This window comes from Canis aureus, chromosome 17 (genome assembly GCF_053574225.1).
Source record: "Canis aureus isolate CA01 chromosome 17, VMU_Caureus_v.1.0, whole genome shotgun sequence".
NCBI lineage: Eukaryota > Metazoa > Chordata > Mammalia > Carnivora > Canidae > Canis > Canis aureus.
Genome location: NC_135627.1, coordinates 51,361,224 through 51,367,967, shown reverse-complemented (window position 1 = coordinate 51,367,967; position 6,744 = coordinate 51,361,224).

The following is a 6,744-nucleotide window of genomic DNA, read 5'->3' as shown; positions in this document are numbered from 1 at the left end:
AAAAAAGAGTTACTATCCTAGTTTTTCATTTTGAATCTTAGGTTCAGAGTGATCCTTGGGTTGATAAGATATAAAGCTGATTGGGATCAGAGTTTTTATCTTCTCCCCTATAAGACATGTTGCGAGTAGGAACTCTTTAAGCAGGTGCCATCTGGTCATGAAAGAGTTCCAAAGGCTGAAGCCCCCTCTCTTTGTCCTCAACTCCAAGACAGGCCCTCAGAGCTGATGTTTATTATGTTCTGAAGCCAAAACGCAAACTGACATGAGCAGCAGAAACTGAGGCTCCTTTCCCTTTCTTTGGAGCCAATGAAAACTTAAATGAAGGCCATCTTTCATCAAGGGTGGGACCAAAATAGATGCATGGTTCTTCTACTGGCTTTGCTGTTGTCAATAAGAACATCGATCTTCTCAGAGCATGGATGGGTGTTTATTTTGTACTCTACTTTTAGTACAGTGTATTTCTTTCTCAGGGTTTGTTTACTTGGCCAGCCTGAAGAATGTGTTTTCCCTTTCTTCTTGATTTGTGAACCACTGAAAGGGAAATGGCAGTGGATGGACCAACGGTGACCATGTGGCTGCCTTCAGGATGACGTAGAGAGGTTCTGGGCCTGAGCCCTCAGTCTTCTCAAAGATGTCACACCATGAGGGATGATTAGCCTCCTATACTCCAGAATGTTCTGAAACATTCACAAAAGGGTAAATTGTGACACATCAGAAAATAAGAGGCAGGCACGTTTCTAAGGCACGATGTTACCAGCCAGTGGAACAGACCAGCTGGCCTGGCTCATCCATGAGAGATGCTATTTGAGTTGTCAGTTCAGTTGCCAGGCCTCACATCTGTAGCTTGGGATGTGCCCACTTGTCTCTGAGATCTGCATCTGCTCCTGGAGCTCATTCAAAGGGAACAGCTCTTGGAATCAAGGTCCACTGTGGAGAAAGATGGCTTTTCATCTGTCCAGTGGGGAGGCTTCTCCATGGGTGCCACCTCTGGACGTCTTGGAACCTGGAAGGATGATTTCCCATCTGTGATGATTTCCCATCATATTCCACAGAACCCCAGCTCCTCTGTGGAATATGAAAGTAAGATCTATGGTGTGTTTGGGGGCTTTTCTGTGTTTTTATGGAGCTCAGTGTGTATGGCAGGTGCAGGAGGATAAGGATGGAATGATAGGCAGGGGCCAGGGTTCATGTGACATCAAAGAAATTTTATTCCTGAGTTTATCCACCCAGGAACTTTAAACGGACTCCAAATCTTTCTTTTTAGGTAGATTCTGGCCAGCTCATGTGTTCTTTTTGGTTGGGCCCTATAATGTTTTTATGTATTATTAGTGATTTGCTCTGACTTTCACCTTGAGAGCTCTTGTCATGAGTCAGTTCAGCGCAGAAACAGAAGCAACTTCTCTTAACAGGGGTGCTGCTAACTGCTGTATTAGATTAACCTCCCAGCCTTGGTGACACCATGATAGCAGGCATTTTTTTTCACTCTCCCTTCAGTGACCACTGCTTTCAACCATTTTGTCCTCATTGTGTCCACAACCCCTTCCTCAACTCTAACACCTTTCTCTTCCTTTCACCCACTGGTTGTGGTTTTGTCTGGTGCCACCATGATGGCCAAGAGCTTCTCTTCCAAAGAGTGACGTAGGGACCCAGGCTCATTCTATTCCACCCTCTGGCTCCACCATCTCCACTAGTAACCTTCAAGGTCATTGTGCTTGTCTGCATCAGGCAAGTGGAAGGGAGAAGAACATGGGAGCTTTGAAGTGTTGGCTGTTTAGCTCAGATCTGAAAGTGGTGTCCAACTGTGATGGATTGTGACCCATCACAATCCATGAACATAGGGTCATACCTAATCCTAAGGGAGGCGAGGACAGATAGTCTGGTTGGGTACACAGGAGGAAACAAAATGGGTTGATGAACCACCACCCAGTCTGCTTGTCACTCTAGGTATTACAAGAAGAAAAGGATTTAATATAGAGAACTAAGGGCTTCCAGAATCCCTGGAAAGGCTTAAAGTGTGGCAACTGGAGGCTACCATTTAACATTTGGCTTTGAGGTCACACCTCTCTGTCAACCACCCAGAAATCAAGAAACCGCATCTTCCACTACCACTGGTGTAATCTTTGCAACCCTCCAAACTGGTACCAGCCATTGGAGCGTGGAGCTCATCTGCTGCCAACTCTCATCTCTACTGGTGCCCACTTATCCACTAGCATACTTGCAAAGCCTTCCATCTTTCGGAGCTTAAATAAGTGGATTTTGTTGACTGAACCTAAATGAAACCCAGAAATGTAGCTATATAGGTTGGGAGATGCAGTTTCAACTTTCCTTTCCCTGGGATACAGGGAAGATGATAGAAGTTGGAAATGGATACCAGTGCCAGTAGACTGTCTTACACAGCAACTTCATTTGGTGACTCCTGTTTTCACCATTGCTGCCATTCCCATTTTGTCTCTGGTGACTGCTTCTTTTAGCATGTCCTTCAACTCCTGGTCATTCATTATTGTTTTTTTGTTTTGTTTTATGCCCACTCTCGGTAGTGGCTTTTCCTGATGCTGCCATAATGGGAGAGTTTCTCCTCCAATAGTGGTCAATCTGAATGAGCTTTCAAAGGGGAGCTGATTTTTACAACTTTATAGTTCCTCTATCAGATTCCATTGGATATGTTTGAATGGTACCAACATCAAAGGTGACAGGAATTGTTTCTATTTGTAGAACCATCTAGGAACTTCCAGAATTTGGGATATGCCACGTCTCTCATTTTCCCCTTGGCTGATATTTACCTCCACTAACTTGGGGTGGGGGGTGTCTTTGGCCAACAGGCTGACTTCAGGAGGTGACACTTCACCCAGAACTCTGGAGGTGACAGTGCAGATAGGGACACCCCTCCCCCCATCCCAAGGGCTGTCAACAGGCTCTCATCTGCTCCTGAAGAGCATCCTGGTAAGGACAGCAGCATGGTGTTCCTTTCTGATAACACAGCTTGTGGGTTTTCTCAGAGCCATCCTGGGCGGGGCTGCACCACAATGAGTTCCATAGCCCCACTGAGACCATCTGCTGCTTGCTGGAGTCTGGGTGGCAGATTTTCTAGAAGGATCTCAGAAGTCAATGAATGAAGGCATAACTGCCCTGGAGAGGAGGAATTCTGGCAGTGTAAGCTCAGGGAATTAGTTTGGGAAAGAAAGTTTATAATAACAGTGTTCTAGTTCCTGCTGAATAAAACATTCACAGAGCTTTTCTTCTCCCAGCAGAAAAATAAAATACTCTGGTGGCAATAGAATGGTTGTTCTTTTTAAATGTTGTTTTTAATAAAAATCAGATGCTAGCAGTCATTTGACCTCTACACTACTCTCTCTCTCCTGATCCCGTACTGGGCATCCTCTGGGAGCACATGGGACATCATGTCCTGGGGCTGCATTGAGGCACTCTCATTGAAGCAGATGGGGAAACAGCCATCTGAACGAATGGGGCATGAGCCCAGAGAAGGTACAACCAGCTGCAAACAGAACAGTAAATATGGTTGTTACACATCTGGTAGGTAGTTCTACAGCGACACAGCTAATGGTGCTGGTATTTAAATGGCCATTAGTAGACTCTGGATCCTGCGCACCCAATTAAGAATACCCTGGAAGCTCTCTCTTGGTGCTGCTCTGCTGTCATTTGACTGCACCCTGGCCAGCAGCAGAACTCTGGTTTGCAGGGCTGTATTCATGGCCTGCGGGTGGAGAAACTTCCTCTTTGTCAACAGGAGAGAGGAGAGTCTGGAGTGGGCCCGCCACTGATGGGGTCTCTCAGGGGTGATCCTTCTCAGAGGTGCTCATTCCCTGGGTCTTCTCGTGCAGGGGTGAGGATGCCAGCCTGACACATCCTGCCGTTCCCAGTGTTTGGCTCTCATTAACCCCGAATCGACAAAACTCAAAGCCAGTTAATCCGGAGGATTCAATATTCGTGAGTGCCAGGTTATTCCCTTTAAACCCTTGGACAAGTGAAGAAGGGGGAGGTGCTTTTTCTTCTGAAAAAACCTCACCTGGTTGGCAGGTTGAGTAGGCTTTCCTCTATCTTTTGTAGGATTCTAAGATCCTCGGGGCAGCTGAGAGCCACTCCCTTGCCTTAGGGATTTATTCTCTGTGGTAATACATATCTCTGGCCAGGAGAATTTACTTAGGAGAATTTATTAGAATGGCTTGTTTTTATAGTCCACATAGGAATGAAACAAAGGGATCCAGAAGGGGAGGTGGGTGGAGGGGATGGGGTAACTGGGTGACAGGCACTAAGGAGGGCACTTGATGGGATGAGCTCTGGGTGTTATACTATATGTTGGCAAATTGAATTTTTTTTTTTTAAAGAATGGTTTGTTTTTAACACCTTGCCTGAGAAGTTTGAACAGTGGAGAGCTTAAAGGTTTTGAGGTGGGGCCAAGCTTAGAAGACGGATGTCTCTGACAGTTTACTTTGCAGGGAGAGACAAAGGCAGGGAAAGCCGCTTTACCTATTTTTGCTGCCTGCCACACTCCCTCCCCACTCAAGAACCCTTTTGCTTTTTTATTCTTCTCGTTTCATAGGGATTATTGAGAACTACGACCACTGCCACCATCTCCAAATATGCTACATGCTGCACAGCAAAGGGCCACAATACAGATCCTGTCTGCAGAGATGTTCATAGCGGCGACAAACCTTGTTTTTGCCTGGGCCAGTTGGTGTGTGCTTACTTCCTGGCCTAATTTTTATAGTGGGTCCCCCGTCATGCTTAGAAGTTTCCAGGTTGTGCTGCCCACCCTATAGGCCACCCATCTGTAGGCATATCGTTGGAAGATGTCATATGTTTTTTTTTGTTGTTGTTGTTGTTTAATCTGTTTTCTTTCTTGTTTGGGGGGAGCAGCAAGAAGACACATGCTTCTGAGGTGATTTGAAGGTTGGAAGGAAGGAATTCTTGAGACATTTTCGGTACAAAAAGGTATTTTTTTTATTAAAGCACAGGGACAAGACTGTGGGCAGCAAGAACCACACTGGGGGTTGTGAGGAGGATTGATTATATATACTTTAGAGTTGGGGAGATAAACACATAGGGAAGTTTCAATTCTAAAGAAGACCCACAGGATCCTGGAGGCCTAGCTACTGTCAAGCTACGGTTGTTTTTCCCTCTAGCAAAGCATTAACACTTTGGGAGTTTCCTGGAGGAAGGTCACATTCTGTCTGCCTCGAGTATTTGTCAATGGGCCACGGGTTATTAGGACATTTAATTTTATCTACATCTCCTTGCCTTTGTTCTCCCCAACAACTTCTACACTTACACAGCAATTTAAGAGCAACCAGAAACAGGAGTTGACTGGGGGGAAAACCAAGGCAAGCCTAAAAGAAGTCAAGCTGCACAAAAATGCAGATTGAAGTGCCCCACGGGGTCCCTGGTTCCTTCTCAAGCATCCAATGCTCACTGAGATCCATACTTCTTGGCAGCAGGGGAGAAGCTTGGCGAAGCTGGTGCAGTAGGCTGGTCTACTGATGGCTCAGTGGCTCAGAGTGGAGCTCTTTTGGGTGTCATATGCTGAGGAGGTGGCTGTGTGGTAGGAGTAGCACATGAGACACTGTGGGGAGAGGTCACAGTCACATCTGCTCCCAGTTCCAGCAGTAAAACAAAAGGCTGGTAACTCAGTCCAGCTGTCTTCTCAGGAGAGGATTCTTGGAATCAGGAAACATGGCCAAGCAGAGGCTTGAGTGGTTTGCTCTGCTGGACTGACCTGTGTTCAGATCCTAGAATGTTTGGAGATCTGAATATAAACACACACACATACAATCTCTCTCTCTCTTTCTCCCCCCTCTCTCTGTCTGTCTCTCTCTCACATGCACACACTTCTATCCACAGTGTTTACTATGCAGCAGACACTCAACTTACAGATAAGAGGTGACGGTGAGGCACAATGGAACCAGATCTGGTTTGAGAACAATCGAACTTGGCATCTAGTCCCCCCAGCTCTGTGATTTACTGGCTGTGTTAGCTTGGTCAGGTTTCTTAAACTTTCTGAGTCTCAGTCTCCTTAACTAGGAAATATGGTAGTTGTGAGAATTGACCTCCCCGGCCATAGAACCAGGTCTGACCCACAGCACCAGTCAAGAAATGGTAGTCACCGGTCTCTCCCCATCCTTATTCCAGCTCCAGTTTAAGAATCTTTAAGTTGAACGGGGAAGGCTTGTGAAAGAGGAAAATGTGCTCTCTGCTGGCAAGGGTACGTGCCCATGGGCCATCTTTTACTCAGTGTCTGCTTTCATATTCTTTCCTGGAAGCTTCTAGCTCTGCCTCAGTTCACATAATTCCATATGCTCCGTGGGCCTGTATGTGCCTGGCCCCTGGCTGGTGAGAAGTATTGTTGCTGTTGCTGGTTTACCAGGGGCCACGCTGCTCAGAGATAGGTTTTTGTTCTTTGAGGTTCCTGCAGGTGGATCCTGTTGAGCTTTAGTATGGGTGTTGGCCTCTCAGACACCAGAGAGGGCCTGTTCCTCTTTCCGTTTCCTGCCCTCCCCAAATGATAAGAGGGTAACAGGATCCGGTCCCCAGAAAAAAGCCTGCTCTTGGCCTGTTTCTATTGTGCATCATCTATGTTTGGCCTTGGCTCTCTCGTGTTCTGCACTGTGAGCAGAATATCAAGTGGTGTGGAGGAGAAGCAAGCCCCGCGCTGCCAGCCCAGTGTGTGCATTGTCAGGGGGAATATCATGCTACGTGCACAGAAAATAACTTCCTTTTCTCATTTTATAA